Below are 16,464 nucleotides of genomic sequence, written 5' to 3' on the forward strand. Positions count from 1 at the left end.
AAGTTCCATTGAGTCTCTCTTTATCAAGAGTCCTCGCACTCAACTATTGTATCACACACCTAATCATATGTAGTGGGAATTATGTTTCCCTTATATGATGGATACCACAGTAGTGCACATCCATCACAACACCCATATAGGACTGCAGGTAAGCATTGAATCATTACTGTAATGACAAGATATCAGTCATACACTTACTCTTTGTGGTGGAAATCCAGCAACAACAAAAAACATAGTTGTGATTTCCTCAAAAGAGAATGAGAAGGAGAGTCCGGTTACCAGTGAACAGGTGTTGCTGGCCTTGCACCCCTCTGATGTGGGGGAAGGGTGACGCAATTAGTAAATCGTGTCCCTTTTTGTTGATAAATAAATCAGTCTCCAGGTAACTTGACTCCACTGCATGCAGACAGTGTTTGCGCCAATGCACACATCATGTCATCAACTTTACTTTGTCCTCTAATGGTAGGGTTGGAGTGGAGAGATATGACTCTAGATATGTAGGCTAGCTAGGCTACTTTAGAGGCAACCCCTTCTACTTGAAATTAAACATTACTTGTGGTGTGTGAACAAATTGTGTGCAGAGAAGTAGGATAGCAAGTGGTCATTCAGTCAAATACATACACACACAACCACATAAATAGAAACTAAATAAAACCTTTTGAAAATGATAAGATCGATTCAAATATATGCAATAACAGCTATGTTCAAAATTATACAGTAGCGTATAACATACAGAACTGCGTAAAATGATTATTACATTAGCAGCTCACAGATAATTTGTAACATTGTAAAAAATAAAAAAAAAACATACACATCGACTTCTGGGGCAGCCTTAAATTTTAGAACGTTACATTGTAGCCTTTGATGTCACGTATTACAGTCATTGCTGGGGCATCGCAAAATGAATCACCATGACTTGAAACATTTCAAGTAGAATGCTGTTTTAAAGTAACACTCAAGGTGTGCTGGCATGAATGTTTGGTGAGTGTGTGGCACTGCCTGTTACAGTTTTTCTAACGCCTGCCTGCTTCACAATTTTCCTGTGAGGGGTGTAGTTGCTTCAACTGTAGACCGGTTGTTCCTGTCAGCCATATTGGAATGCTCGGCTCAGGATGGGGAATATACAGAACTCAACGAGCCTGGAGTGGTGGGCAGAGAAAGGAAAGCGCAGGAACCGCTAAGCAACTTCAGTTTTTAACGGATTTAATACACATGTAAACGAGGAATTAAAACGGTTAACTAAAGTGAATTGATCCGACACGCGAATCGGAAAGGACAAAGTGAGTACAGTCATGTTTATTATATTATATTTTTATGTAAAATGTAGGCGGCTTCCCGTTGAAGCCTGTGTGTGTGATGGAGGATTTGCTGTGCCGACACTGACGTTTTCTTCACATAAAATTATAAGTTATTTTCCATATCAGTTAATATTCTGAGGTGATGCTCAATCATTGGTGTTGTCGCTCAATTGATACTTCATCGCTATAATGTGCCAAACGTAACAGTAACGTTAACCAATTCAAGCTAACAAAAAATGTTGGTTGCCATTGATTAAATCTTCAGGAAAGTAACGTTACTGTACATTTAATAGTTAACAATGACTCGGGAATCTCCAGAAATGGTTGTATATTACATTTCTTTCCACAATATGATCTTAAAGTCTTAGAGCATAGTCTATTCAATTATTGTTTCGTTTGTGTAGTCTATCTAGACTACCTTTCTGAGAGATGTATGTGGTAACTAACTATAGGTAGCCTAGCCTATGGGTGTTTCCTGAAGATTTGTGATTCGCTACAGTTACACCCATGTGAAGCCTACGGCTGCCATTATATTTGACTATTGCCGTGGAATTCTTGTTACTGTTTACAACTGTAAGCTTCGCGTAGCCCGAGGCCCTTTAAATTACAGTGCAGTGAAGGCCTGTATTTTTAGGAGCAGTGAGTGACTCCTGAGTGTAAACCACCAGCCATATATTGTCATTGTTAGGCTAATTTTAGTTCATTTAGCCGAAATCCAGGAGACTCGTGAATGTGATAGGATAGTCTGACGTTCATGTTATACATTATGAAATAAGTCTATATATCACATACTCTCTCTCTCTCTCTTTCATATACACACACACACACACACACACAAAGGTGAAATCGGTTTTTGATATGCCATATGACCTTGGTCTGCCATAATATTGTGTTCGTGTTGACTATCCCAATGTTTTTCAGGGACGTTCCAAACATCTACTTGTCTGCTTGAGACTCACAATAAACCTCTGTAAAGAGTGAAGGGTGGGACAGACAGTATTGCACTCTGGGCCACTTGATTAAGTGTCTCTGAGTAGGAGTGCTGATCTAGGATCAGGTTAACCTTGTCTATAATAGTCTGAATTATTACGATTTAAATGGCAATACTGATCCTAGATCAAAACTCCTACTCTGAGACACTTGACAAATACAGGACCAGATCCCCCACTTTTGAAAGTACACTTTCAGAGCCAGGAGAGCAGATGTGTAGACAGATACAGACTTCATGATGACACATAAACAAACACTTGTACAGTTTGTAATCTAATGGCTTGGCAGTAAAACGGGGGATGAAAGGAAACACAGACTTTGATTTGACTCATTCATAGCTTAATGAATTCATTCCAAGACTTCCAGGGGCCACTCGGTGGGTGTCTGTGAGTACGTGCGTGGATGCATGCTTGTGTCTGTGTCTGTCAGTGTGCGTGCACACATGACATTGTCCACTGAGTACGCCTAGACCTAACCATGCTCATCATATCCACCTCAGGCAAGTTGGGATCCCACACGGACATAGGCTATATTCCACATCATCCTCCTTATTCTGCCTATTGTTGTTTTAGCTGCAGAGGAAGAGGAGCTGTGCCTGAAGCAGCGGCTGTGACAGGAAGGACAAATTAACAATGTTCTCCAGTTGTGCTGCTGCATTCTGCATTAGATTGGCCTTCCAGGATGCAGCCTAGCCTGGCTGCCTCACACACACAAGACACACTGTCCCTCAGGATTCTGGGGGGGAAACGCCTTTTTCCTCTCTACTCAGCAGCAGCAGTTTCATATTGTGTGTGTGAGAGATTGAGAAGAGAGAGGATTTGTTGTGCTGTGATGCAGCTGTGGCTATTATGTGAATTGTTGTGTTGCATTTTGACCTGATGAGCTGCAGTGGTAAATAACATGTTTCACAAACACAGGTTTTAGAGTAGGTCTGTTCTGCTGCTGGCATTTATAATGGACACGTTGGAGTTCCAGCCTCAGATCCCTAAACCATAATTACAAAACAAAGATGGAGTGTCTTTGTGTGTGTGTGTGTGAGTCTGTGTCCATTTTGAACACTTTGTTTCATTATTCTCTCCATTTCTTTGGTCGAAGGCGTAAATAACAGATTAACATCAAGTTTATTGCTTCCACTCGGTCCGCAGCATGGTTTCACAGCCAGCATCATGTTGCAGTTCACTCCAAGTTTAATTGACTCCAGTTTCCCTCTGATCATAGCTTGTATGTTTCATAGATGTGTTCATTCATAACTCTTTGAACTCTCTCTGTGAGAATGGATGAGTTGATTGAAAACAGTTGTTGTTTTCAGTCTGTATGTAAATGCCTGCGTGTGTGATTGTCCTCTATTATAACTATATTATAAACGATATTATATATTAAGCAATAAGGCCTGGGGAGAGGTGTGGTATATGGCCAATATACCACGGCTAAGGGCTGTTCTTAAACACGACCAATGTAATTAGAGCATTAAAAATAAATGTTTTGTCATACCCGTGGTATATGGTCTGTTATACCATGGCTGTCAGCCAATCGGCATTCTGGGCTCGAACCACCCAGTTTATAATATATTATAAAGTGTACTGTGATAGCCTTAGCAGCATAATCTTAAATGAATAGTGTGGAGGATACTGGCTACTGATTACTGTATTGGCTGACTGACCTGTCAATTGAAGTCAATGACTATGTGAGGCTGCTTGACAGCCTTTATTCTCTTCCTCTATTAAGTCTCAATTAGGAAAATTGTGTTGTCTTACACTGTGGAAAAAAACACAAAAACAACCATATATTGTGAAAAAAACCAGTGTGGATAAACTGAGGTATTGTCGAATTAAATAGAAGTTTATTGGTTACATACACAGATTTGCAGGTGCAGCGAAGTGCTAGTGTTTCCTACTCCAACAGTGCAGTAATACCTACCAATTAAAAACAATACACACAAAAATCTGAAATATCAGAACGAGAGATGTCAGAGACCGGAATATAACATCTTATTCCAAAATCATGGGCATAAATATGGAGTTGGTCCCCCCTTTAACTGCTATAACAGCCTCCAATCTTCTGTGAAGGCGTTCCACGTCCCCTATATACAGTGTCTTCAGAAATGATTTTTACCCCTCAACTTATTCCACATTTTGTGTTACAGCCTGAATTCAAAATATTTTGAATAAATACATATTCTCACCCATCTACACACAATACCCCATAATTACAAAGTGAAAACATGTTTTTAGAAAATCTTGCAAATATACTGAAATGTAAATTTAAAGTATTCACACCCCTAAGTCAATACATGATAAAATCACCTTTGGCAGTGATTACAGCTGTGAGTCTTCCTGGGTAAGTCTCTAAGAGATTTGCACACCTGGATTGTTCAATATTTGCACATTATCTTTTTAAATTGAACCTTTATTTAACCAGGCAAGTCAGTTAAGAACAAATTCTTATTTACAATGACGGCCTACACTGGCCAAACCCGGATGACGCTGGGCCAATTGTGTGACACCCTATGGCACTCCCAATCACAGCCGGTTGTGATACAGCCTGGATTCGAACCAGGGGGTCTGTAGTGACCTTCTAGCACTGAGATGCAGTGCCTTAGACCACTGCCCCTCTCAGGAGCCCATTATTCTTTATACAATTCTTCAAGCTCTGTCAAGTGTATAGTTGATCATTACAAGACAGCCATTTTCAAGTCTTACCATAGATTTTCAAGTAGATTTAAGTCAACTTTGCCACTCAGGAACATTCCCTCTGTTCTTGGCAAGCAACTCCAGTGTAGATCTGGCCTTGTGTTTTAGGTTATTGTCCTGCTGAAAGGTGAATTAGTCTCCCAGTGTCTGTTGGAAAACAGATTAAACCAGGTTTTCCTCTAGGATTTTGCCTGTGCTTTTTTCCTCCTCAATAACTTCCCTGTCCTTAATTATAAGCACACCCATAACATAATGCAGCTCCCAATATGCTTGAAAATATAGAGAGTGGTACTCAGTAATGTGTTGTATTTGATTTGTCCCAAATATAACACTTTGTATTCAGGACAAAAAGTTAATTGCTTTGGCAATTATTTTTGCAATAAAACTTTAGTGCCTTGATGCAAACAGGATGCATGTTTTGTAATATTTTTATTCTGTACAGGCTTCCTTCTTTTTACCGTGTCATTTAGATTAGTATTGTGGAAGGTAGTGACTGTGTTTATACAGGACGTACCGCCCCCACCTACCATCAACCAATCATGTCAATGCGGAGCTATGCGGAGCTATGCCCTCCGCATTGTTACAAAATTTGAGAGGCGCACGGCAATGTGGTCGGAGGTCAATTTGGCCTGCACAAGCCTCCAGAGGCTCAGCAATTGCATCACACCCTCCATACGGAGCCTCCGACCACATTTTTGGATCAACCATAAATTGACTTTTAGACATTCAGACCTGGTCTGTGTCCTAAATGGCACCCATAGGCATCCTATAGGGCTCTGGTCAAAAGTATGGCACTTTGTAGGGAATATGGTGCCATTGTAGCCCTGGTCTTCTGCAGTGTCTGGGAGATGAGGTGTTTTTGACCTTTAGTTTGAATCCATTCATAATGCGTTTAACATACAGTCATGCTACTAATATTATACGGCTGTAAGTCAAAGCATCACCTTTCACTGGTGGCGAGGACAACGTTACAGTGGTTAGACATTTTGGATTTATGTTTGTAATCCTGTGGTGTGCTTTGAGCATCATGGGGAAGTTGCTACTCCTCTTTCCATTCAAATCATTCTCAATGTTTCTGAAAGAAAAATGGTTCCACATGTCCATGGTCTGAATGCCCCTGGGCATAGTGTTGTGCTTGGTTTAGATTAATACAGTACAGTTAATCCTGGTACACATTTAATCAACCTCAATGAACATAAACAAATCTAACAACTTCCAGGTCTTTTTCCATGAGTGGTTTCTTTGTAAAGGGGCTAAAATGGCAGAGGAAGGAGATGGGGGAGCTAAAGTGAACCCAAACTACTACCCTCCACTACACTCTACTAGCCTCCACTACCCTGCCTATGTTTCCCCTCAAGCTAAAGGTTCCAGTGTTCTTTCTGGCTGCATCCCAAATGGAATCCTATTCCCTAAATAGTGCACTACTTCTAACACTATATATGTTCGTTTCCCATTGCAAATCATTTAGCTACGGTGTGTCCTGGCCTAGTGAACACTCCCCAGGCCCGGGCCTACTGTGGCCTTAGCAGGCAGGATCAAGGACAGGAAGAGGAAAACAAACAAAGCCAGGTCTGTCTGCCAGCCATTCTCTTCCATCCAGGAGATGAAGATCTATGCAGAGCATGTCAGGGACCACAGTGTAGCCTCGGTAACTGGTGAGAGATATACGCACTACCCCCACTACCATTTCTCTTTGCATGTTTAGCTATCACATATGCAGCACATATCCTGTATGTCAACTCCCTCTAAAGGTAAATAGAAGACAATATACAGTAGGCAGTCACATATGTTTTCTTACATAGAAGAGGACAGAGCAGGTTACAGTAGGCACAATGAAGGAAAGCTTCTGTAGTGTGTAGGCACATCTGTTTTTTACATGGAAGACCATTGCTTTGACTTCCGGCTGTAATGGAAAGACAATAGCCATTTCTTAGCCTAGATCGGGACGGGGTCGTGTACTGTCTCACCTGCAGTCAGGATATAGGCTATTTGGGACAGTGAGAAGCCATAGAGGAAGGCTAAGGTGGTCAGTCAGACACTTGAGACCTGTACTGAATGTGTCTAGACTATCTTTAGCGAGCTGCCTGGCTTCTCAGAACTTTTCATACCGTGCGTTCTACTGGAAGGTAAGGACTACCCAGCCTCACTGTCATGCTGTCTGTCTGGATCAGGGGTGAGTCTCACTGTCATGCTGTCTGTCTGGACCAGGGGTGAGTCTCACTGTCATGCTGTCTGTCTGGATCAGGGGTGAGTCTCACTGTCATGCTGTCTGTCTGGATCAGGGGTGAGTCTCACTGTCATGCTGTCTGTCTGGATCAGGAGTGAGTCTCACTGTCATGCTGTCTGTCTGGATCAGGGGTGAGTCTCACTGTCATGCTGTCTGTCTGGATCAGGGGTGAGTCTCACTGTCATGCTGTCTGTCTGGAGCAGGGGTGAGTCTCACTGTCATGCTGTCTGTCTGGATCAGGGGTGAGTCTCACTGTCATGCTGTCTGTCTGGATCAGGGGTGAGTCTCACTGTCATGCTGTCTGTCTGGATCAGGGGTGAGTCTCACTGTCATGCTGTCTGTCTGGATCAGGGGTGAGTCTCACTGTCATGCTGTCTGTCTGATTCAGGGGTGAGTCTCACTGTCATGCTGCCTGTCTAGATCAGGGTTGAGTGTATCCCTGGGCATCTAGGTTTAGATACCTTGACCAGGAAGTATTGAACAGCAATACAAGATGGGATAAACACACTGACTCTCTCAGCCCAACTATTCCTCACTGACATTTATCCAGGCTGGTTGGAGAACTAGGAGCAGAATGTTGTGGTTGGTGAACACTGGAATGCGTTACATATTCATAAAAAAAAATAATAATAATAATATTGGCAGTGGCAAGGCATTCTACACAAGCATTCTTGTTTTTTGAATTAGACTTCTAATAGTTTTCATACAGTTGTACTGTAGTACAGTACATTCAGAAAGTATTCAGAGCACTTGACTTGTCCCTCGTTTTGTTACATTACAGCCTTATTCTAAAATGGATTAAATACATGTTTTACCTCATAAATCTACACACAATACACCATAATGACAAAGCGAAAACAGGTTTTTCAAATTTTTTGCAAATGTATAAAATATAAAACATAAATAAGTATTCAGACCCTTTGCTATGAGACTCTAAAAATGAGCTCAGGTGCATCCTGTTTCCATTGATCATTCTTAAGATATTTGTACAACTAGATTGGAGTCCACCTGTGGTAAATTCAATTGATTGGACAATATTTGGAAAGGCACACACCTGTCTCTATAAGGTCCCATAGTTGACAGTGCATGTCAGAGCAAAAGCAAGCCATGAGGTCGACAGAATTGTCCGTAGAGCTCCGAGACAGGATTGAGTTTAGGCACAGATCTGGGGAAGGGCACCAAAACTTTTCTGCAGCATTGAAGGTCCCCAAGAACACAGTCGCCTCCATCACTCTTAAAATGAAAGAAGTTTGGAACCACCAAGACTCTTCCTAGAGCTGGCCGCCCGGCCAAATTGAGCAATCGGTGGAGAAGGGCCTTGGTCAGGGAGGTGACCAAGAATCCTATGGTCACTCTGACAGCCCCATAGTTCATCTATGGAAATGGGAGAAGCTTTCATAAGGACAACCATCTCTGCAGCTCTACACTGATCAGGCCTTTATGGTAGAGTGGTCAGACGGAAGCCACTCCTCAATAAATTGCACATGACTGCCGCTTGGAGTTTGCCAAAAGGCACCTAAATTAGTCTGACCAGGAGAAACAAGATTCCCTGGTCTGATGAAACCAAGATTAAACTATTTGGCCTGAATGCCAAGTGTCATGTCTGGAGGAAACCTGGCACCCTTTCCGTCTCTCTCCCTTTCCGTCTTTCTCCCTTTCCATCTCTCTCCCTTTCCATCTCTGTCCCTTTCCCTCTCTTCCTGTCCATATCTCCCAGTCTCCCTTTCCATCTCATTCCGTTTCTCTCTCTTTCCCTTTCCGTCTCTTTCCCTTTCCATCTCTCTCCCTTTCCATCTCGCTCCCTTTCCATCTCGCTCCCTTTCCATCTCGCTCCCTTTCCGTCTCGCTCCCTTTCCGTCTCTCTCCCTTTCCGTCTCTCTGCCTCGCTCCCTTTCCATCTCGCTCCCTTTCCATCTCGCTCCCTTTCCATCTCGCTCCCTTTCCGTCTCTCTCCCTCGCTCCCTTTCCATCTCACTCCCTTTCCATCGCTCTCTCTTTCCACCACCTTCTTTCCATGTCTCTTCCTCTCAATCTCTCCCTTTCTCCCTTTCCATCTCTCTCCCTTTCTCTCTCTAATAGTGAAGAGATCAAAACTATGAAATAACAATTATGTAGTAACCAAAAAAGTGTTAAACAAATCCAAAAATATTTTTGTTTCTTCAAAGTAGCCAGCCTTTGCCTTGATGACAGCTTTGCACACGCTTGACATTTTCTCAACCAGATTCACTTGGAATGCTTTGCCAACAGTCTTGAACGAGTTCCCACATATGCTGAGAATTTGTTGGCTGCTTTTCCTTTACTCTGCGGTCCAACTAATCCCAAACCATCTCAATTGGTTTTAGGTCGGGTGATTGTGGAAGCCAGGTCATCTGATGCAGTACTCCATCACTCTCCTTCTTGGTCAAAACGCCCTTACACAGCCTGGAGTAGTGTAGGGTCATTGTCATGCTGAAAAACAAATGAGTCCCACTAAGCGCAAACCTGATGGGATGGCGTATTGCTGCAGAATGCTGTGGGAGCCATGCTTGTTAAGTGTGCCTTGAATTCTAAATAAATCACTGACAGTGTCACCAGCACAGCACCCCCCACATCATCACACCGCCTCCATGCTTCACGGTGGGAACCACACAAGCGGAGATAATCTGTTCACCTACTCTGCGTCTAACAAAGACACAGCAGTTGGAACCAAAAATCTCAAATTTGGACTCATCAGACCAAAGGACATATTTCAACCAGTCTAATGTCCATTGCTCGTGTTTCTTGGCCCAAGCAAGTCTCTTCTTCTTATTGGTGTTCTTTAGTAGTGGTTTCTTTGCAGCAATTTGACCATGGAGGCCTGATTCAAGCAGTTTCCTCTGAACAGTTGATGTTGAGATGTCTGTTACTTGACTTCTGTGAAGCATTTATTTGGTCTGCAATTTCTGAGGCTGGTAACTCTTATGAAATTATCCTCTGCAGCAGAGGTAGCTCTGGGTCTTCCTTTCCTGTGGCGGTCCTCATGAGAGCCGGTTTTATCACAGCATTTGATGTTTTTTGCAACTGCACTTGAAGAAACTTTCAAAGTTCTTGATTTTTTTCGTATTGACTGACCTTCATTTATTAAAGTAATGATGGACTGTCATTTCTCTTTGCTTATTTGAGCTGTTCTTGCTATAATATGGACTTGGTCTTTTACCAGGTAGGGCTATCTTCTATATACCACCCCTACCTTGTCACAACACAACTGATTTGCTCAAATGCATTAAGAAGGAAAGAAATTCCACAAATGAACTTTTAACAAGGCACACCTGTTAATTGAAATGCATTCCAGGTGACTACCTCACGAAGCTGGTTGAGAGAATGCCAAGTGTGTGCAAAGCTGTCATCAAGCAAAGGGTAGCTACTTTGAAGAATCTAAAATAGAAAATACAGTACATTTTTGTTGCTTAATACATGATTCCCTATGTGTTATTTCATAGTTTTGATGTCTTCACTATTATTCTACAATGTAGAAAATAGTACAAATTAAGAAAAAACCCTTGAATGATAAGGTGCGTCCAAAGATCTGACTGATACTGTCTGTGTTTCCCAAATGGCTTCCTATTCCCTATACAGTGCACTACTTTTGACCAGAGCCCAAATGTCTCTGGTCCAAAGTAGTACACTTTAAAAGGAATAGTGTGCCATTTGCAGACCTGCCAACTTGCACAAATTATGCGTACTATACACACAATTTGAGGTCAAATTGTGCAGGTACGAATAACTACCCTAAAATAGGCTTCTAGTTGGCACATTGTGGTTTTTGACTCGACTGTCTAAAGTTGGAGCTGAGCCCATCAGATGACTTTGGCAAGGAGTAAAAATCTCTAGCTCTCCGCTCTGGGCTGCCCCCCTGCAGTTCTGTTTCCCTCCCTCGAGCTGGATAGCACCCTCCACTTTGTCCATTGACACCATTGATGTGTGAAGGAAAAGGCTCAGGAAAGTTAGAGAACAAACTGCTTTCAAATACATTTTCCAAAATTGTATGTGTTAAGCACAACCACTATTTCGTAGTTGGCTCCTTAGCTAAGGCGTCATCACGATGAAGGTAGTTAGCTACCTACAGTGTTCAGTCAACGAAGTGAGAACGGTTTCTTGCCTGCACATGCTTTGATTTCTGCAACGGTAGTAGGCACGAACGCACTTTGGAGCAAGGAAACATGTGCAGTGTTACGCTGATAATACCGTCCTTCACAGGAAGTCATGTCGATTGTTATGGATTAGTACACTTATGTTAATTAATCCGTTCTTTATTGGTCCTCTTGATATAGCTGTATGTCAACATTAGGCTGCTAATGGTGTGATAGTTGTCAATTCCCCAATGACAACATGGCATGTTGAATAAATGGTCGCATAGTAGTCAGACCTAGCTTGATGGATGAGGTCAGGGATGGAGATCTGCAACAAGCTCATACAGGCCAAGTTCAGTTGTTTCATATTCCAAATAGCCTGTAGTAAGATACACTACTACATTGCATCCAGTAATTTACTTATTCAGAATGTTCTCCTGAATCAAAATGAAGAAGAAGCCAGTTTACATTTTCACTAAACTATCCCCATAAAGACACCTATTAATTAGAATAGTCATTACCCCTAAATTTAATCTAGAAAAATGGGAAAGTGTGTCATTGAGACCACCTCAATTTTATTTAGGATCAAACACAAGATTTCTTAATCTAAAGCAAACTGAACAAAACAGGGAGGAACTTACCTGAATTCGCCCAAGAGAAACTCTCATTTTAGTGGCAAAATGTTCCATTATGCAACTGTTTGGACTAATGATTACACCCCCGATTGTACATTTACGTATTTCTAGTTAGTTACTGAAGAGCAGCCAATTACCAAGTACCAAGTAGTCTATAGCCTTCCGATCCTACTGAGACAGTCTTCTGCCAACATCATTATTAGACTAAAAATATAAATTTGCCTATGACTTGAGCAGTGTGGGTTGTCACACGCGTGCCGCCGCCGGGCTGAAGTGGTACTCTTCGAGGTTGGCAGGTCTGCATTTATGACGCAACCGTGATATTTAAAGGTCAATAGATATTCATGCACAAGAGGCTGCCTGGCCTGCTTTACGTTTATCACAACTCCTGCATATCTGTCACGCACCAGCACTGTAGCTGATTTGTACTTTGTAACAAGCCCTTATAGCCCAGCGGCACTAAACGGTTTGTTATTCGGCAACAAATCCTTTCCTGGTTAAAGGCATATGTGCAGTAGTTAGACGTGTTCACAATCACTCTTGAGTCCGTTTCATGGCGAGCCTGTTTATATTTCCTCTGTATCTTCTCCCCCCATTTCTCAGTTGAATTTTGTTGGCTAAGTAGTGAGCAGGTAGGGGCGGTGAAACTCGTAGGCTGTCATAGCGTACGGTACACGATGCAAGGTTGCTGCCAGCCTGTGGAATTCCAGCAGGTGTGAGGGAAGATAAGGAAGCTCAGTGAGGCTCTGTCATATCTGCCACCCCCCCTGTACTGTCACCACTGGCCCCATTTAGCTTTCTCTCTCTTCTCTCCTCTTTCTCTCTCTCTCTCAATCTCTCTCTCTTTCTCTCTGTTTCTCTCTCAATTAATTTCAAAGTGCTTTATTGGCATGGGAAGCATGTTTACATTGCCAAAGCAAGTGAAATAGATAATAAACAAAAGTGAAATAAACAATAACATTTACAGTAAACATTACACTCACAAGTTTCAAACGAATAGAGACATTTAAAATGTCATATTATGGCTATGTACAGTGTTGTAACAATGTTAAAATAGTTAAAGTACAGAAGGGAAAATAAAAAATGAATATGGGTTGTATTTACAATGGTGTTTTTTTTATGGTTGCCCGTTCACAAAGGTCACAAATCTTGCTGTTGTGATTGCACACTTGTATTTCACCTAATAGATATGGTAGTTTATCAAATCAAATCAAATTTATTTATATAGCCCTTCGTACATCAGCTGATATCTCAAAGTGCTGTACAGAAACCCAGCCTAAAACCCCAAACAGCAAGCAATGCAGGTGTAGAAGCACGGTGGCTAGGAAAAACTCCCTAGAAAGGCCAAAACCTAGGAAGAAACCTAGAGAGGAACCAGGCTATGTGGGGTGGCCAGTCCTCTTCTGGCTGTGCCGGGTGGAGATTATAACAAAACATGGTCAAGATGTTCAAATGTTCATAAATGACCAGCATGGTCGAATAATAATAAGGCAGAACAGTTGAAACTGGAGCAGCAGCAGAGTCAGGTGGACTGGGGACAGCAAGGAGTCATCTTGTCAGGTATTCCTGGGGCATGGTCCTAGGGCTCAGGTCCTCCGAGAGAGAGAAAGAAAGAGAGAATTAGAGAGAGCATATGTGGGATGGCCAGTCCTCTTCTGGCTGTGCCGGGTGGAGATTATAACAGAACATGGCCAATTATCAAAATTGGATTTGTTTTCAAATTCTTTGTGGGTCTGTGTAATCTGAGTAAAATACATAATGTTTCTCTAATATGGTTAGGAAGTGCAGCTCAGTTTCCACCTCATTTTGTGGGCAGTGTGCACATAGCCTGTCTTCTCTTGAGCCAAGTCTGCCTGCGGCGGCCTCTCTCAATAGCAAAGCTATGCTCACTAAGTCTGTACATAGAAAAGCTTTGACTAATTGGGATGTTTTTGATGGCGTAGAAGGCCCTTCTTGCCTTGTCTCTCAGATCGTTCACAGCTTTGTGGAAGTTAGCTTTTGTGCTGATTTTTAGGCTGAAGGATGTATTGTTTTTTGTGTGCTCAAGGGCAACGGTGTCAAGATGGAATTTGTTTTCGTGGTCCTGGCAACTGGACCATTTTTGGAACACCATTATTTTTGTCTTACTGCGATTTACTGTCAAGGTCCAGGTCTGACAGAATCTGTGCAGAAGATCTAGGTGCTGCTGTAAGCCCTCCTTGGTTGGGGACTGAAGCACCAGATCATCAGCAAACAGTGGACATTTGATTTCAGATTCAAGTAGGGTGAGGACGGGTGCTGCAGACTGTTCTAGTGCCCTTGCCAATTTGTTGATATATATATACACTATCGTTCAAAAGTTTGTGGTCACATAGAAATGTCCTTGTTTTTGAAAGAAAAGCAAGTTTTTTTTGTCCCTTAAAATAACAACAAATTGATCAGAAATACAGTGTAGACATTGTTAATGTTGTAAATGACTATTGTAGCTGGAAACGGCAGTATTTTTTATGGAATATCTATATAGGCGTGCAAAGGCCCATTATCAGCAACCATCACTCCTGTGTTCCAATGGCACGTTGTGTTAGCTAGTAATCCAAGTTTATCATTTTAAAAGGCTAATTGATCGTTAGAAAACCCTTTTGCAATTATGTTAGCACAGCTGAAAACTGTTTTTCTGATTAAAGAAGCAATAAAACTGGCCTTCTTTAGACTAGTTGAGTATCTGAAGCATCAGCGTTTGTGGGTTCAATTACAGGCTCAAAATGGCCAGACACAAAGACCTTTCTTCTGAAACTCATCAGTCTATTCTTGTTCTGAGAAATGAAGGCTATTCCATGCGAGAAATTGCCAAGAAAATGAAGATCTCGTACAACGCTGTGTACTACTCCCTTCACAGAACAGCGCAAACTGGCTAGAATAGAAAGAGTGGGAGGCCCCGGTACACAACTGAGCAAGAGGACAAGTACACATTAGAATGTCTAGTTTGAGAAACAGACGCCTCACTAGTCCTCAACTGGCAGCTTCATTAAATTGTACCCGCAAAACACCAGTCTCAACGTCAACAGTGAAGAGGCGACTCCGGGATGCTGGCCTTCTAGGCAGAGTTCCTCTGTCGAGTGTCTGTGTGCTTTTGCCTATCTTAATCTTTTCTTTTTATTGGCCAGTCTGAGATATGGCTTTTTCATTGCAGCTCTGCCTAGAAGGCCAGCATCCCGGGGTCGCCTCTTCACTGTTGACGTTGAGACTGGTGTTTTGCGGGTACTATTTAATGAAGCTGCCATTTGAGGAATTGTGTGGCGTCTGTTTCGTTTTACCACAACTTTGGAAGTATGCTTGGGGTCATTGTCCATTTGGAAGACGCATTTGCAACCCTGCTTTAACTTCCTTACTGATGTCTTGAGATGTTGCCTCAATATATCCACAGAATTTTCCTGCCTCATGATGCCATCTATTTTGTGAAGTTCACCAGTCCCTCCTGCAGCAAAGCACCCTCACAACATGATGCTGCCACCCCGTGCTTCACAGTTGGGATGGTGTTCTTCAGCTTGCAAGCCTCCCACTTTTTCCTCCCAACATAACAATGGTCATTATGGCCAAACAGTTCTATTTTTGTTTCATCAGACCAAAAACTACGATCTTTGTCCCCATGTGCAGTTGTAAACCGTAGTCTGGCTTTTTTTTAATGGCGGCTTTGGAGCAGTGGCTTCTTCCTTGCTGAGTTGCCTTTCAGGTTATGTCAATATAGTGTATGGAAACTTCTGACTTCAGCTATATATATGTGTGTGTGTATATATATATATATATACACAGTGCCTTGCGAAAGTATTCGGCCCCCTTGAACTTTGCGACCTTTTGCTACATTTCAGGCTTCAAACATAAAGATATAAAACTGTATTTTTTTGTGAAGAATCAAAAACAAGTGGGACACAATCATGAAGTGGAACGACATTTATTGGATATTTCAAACTTTTTTAACAACTAACTTAAGGGGGCTGAATAATTTTGCACGCCCAATTTTTCAGTTTTTGATTTGTTAAAAAAGTTTGAAATATCCAATAAATGTTGTTCCACTTCATGATTGTGTCCCACTTGTTGTTGATTCTTCACAAAAAAATACAGTTTCATATCTTTATGTTTGAAGCCTGAAATGTGGCAAAATGTGGCAAAGTTCAAGGGGGCCGAATACTTTCGCAAGGCACTGTGTATATTTATATATATAATATGTATATATACACACACACACAGTGTTTAATTGGTATATTGTAATTCCTTCGCCACCATGGCCTATTAATTGCCTTATCTTCCCTTATCTTACCTCATTTGCACACACTGTATATATACTTTTTATGTGTTGTTGTATGTGTCCAACTGCTTTGCTTTATATTGGCCAGGTCGCAGTTGTAAATGAGAACTTGTTCTCAACTGGCCTACCTGGTTAAATAAAGGGGAAATATATATATATCTTTTTTTGTCAGAATCCCCCGTCTAATATCTATAACCCTCTTATCGGGAAATAATTCCTTGAAGAGAGCACATATTAGCTAGGCAATAACATTG

General features: G+C 41.8%; 1 protein-coding gene across 1 annotated transcript in view; it reads left to right on the plus strand.

Moving 5' to 3' along the window:
* Window positions 1–1,060: 1,060 nt before the first annotated feature.
* Window positions 1,061–16,464, plus strand: part of ptk2aa (protein tyrosine kinase 2aa) — a 176,462-nt gene continuing 161,058 nt past the window's right edge. The window contains exon 1 of the mRNA XM_036971804.1: window positions 1,061–1,280. The gene's annotated coding sequence lies outside the window, so the exon portion shown is untranslated. The remainder of the gene's footprint in view (window positions 1,281–16,464) is intronic.

This window comes from Oncorhynchus mykiss, chromosome 32 (genome assembly GCF_013265735.2).
Source record: "Oncorhynchus mykiss isolate Arlee chromosome 32, USDA_OmykA_1.1, whole genome shotgun sequence".
NCBI classification, from domain to species: domain Eukaryota; kingdom Metazoa; phylum Chordata; class Actinopteri; order Salmoniformes; family Salmonidae; genus Oncorhynchus; species Oncorhynchus mykiss.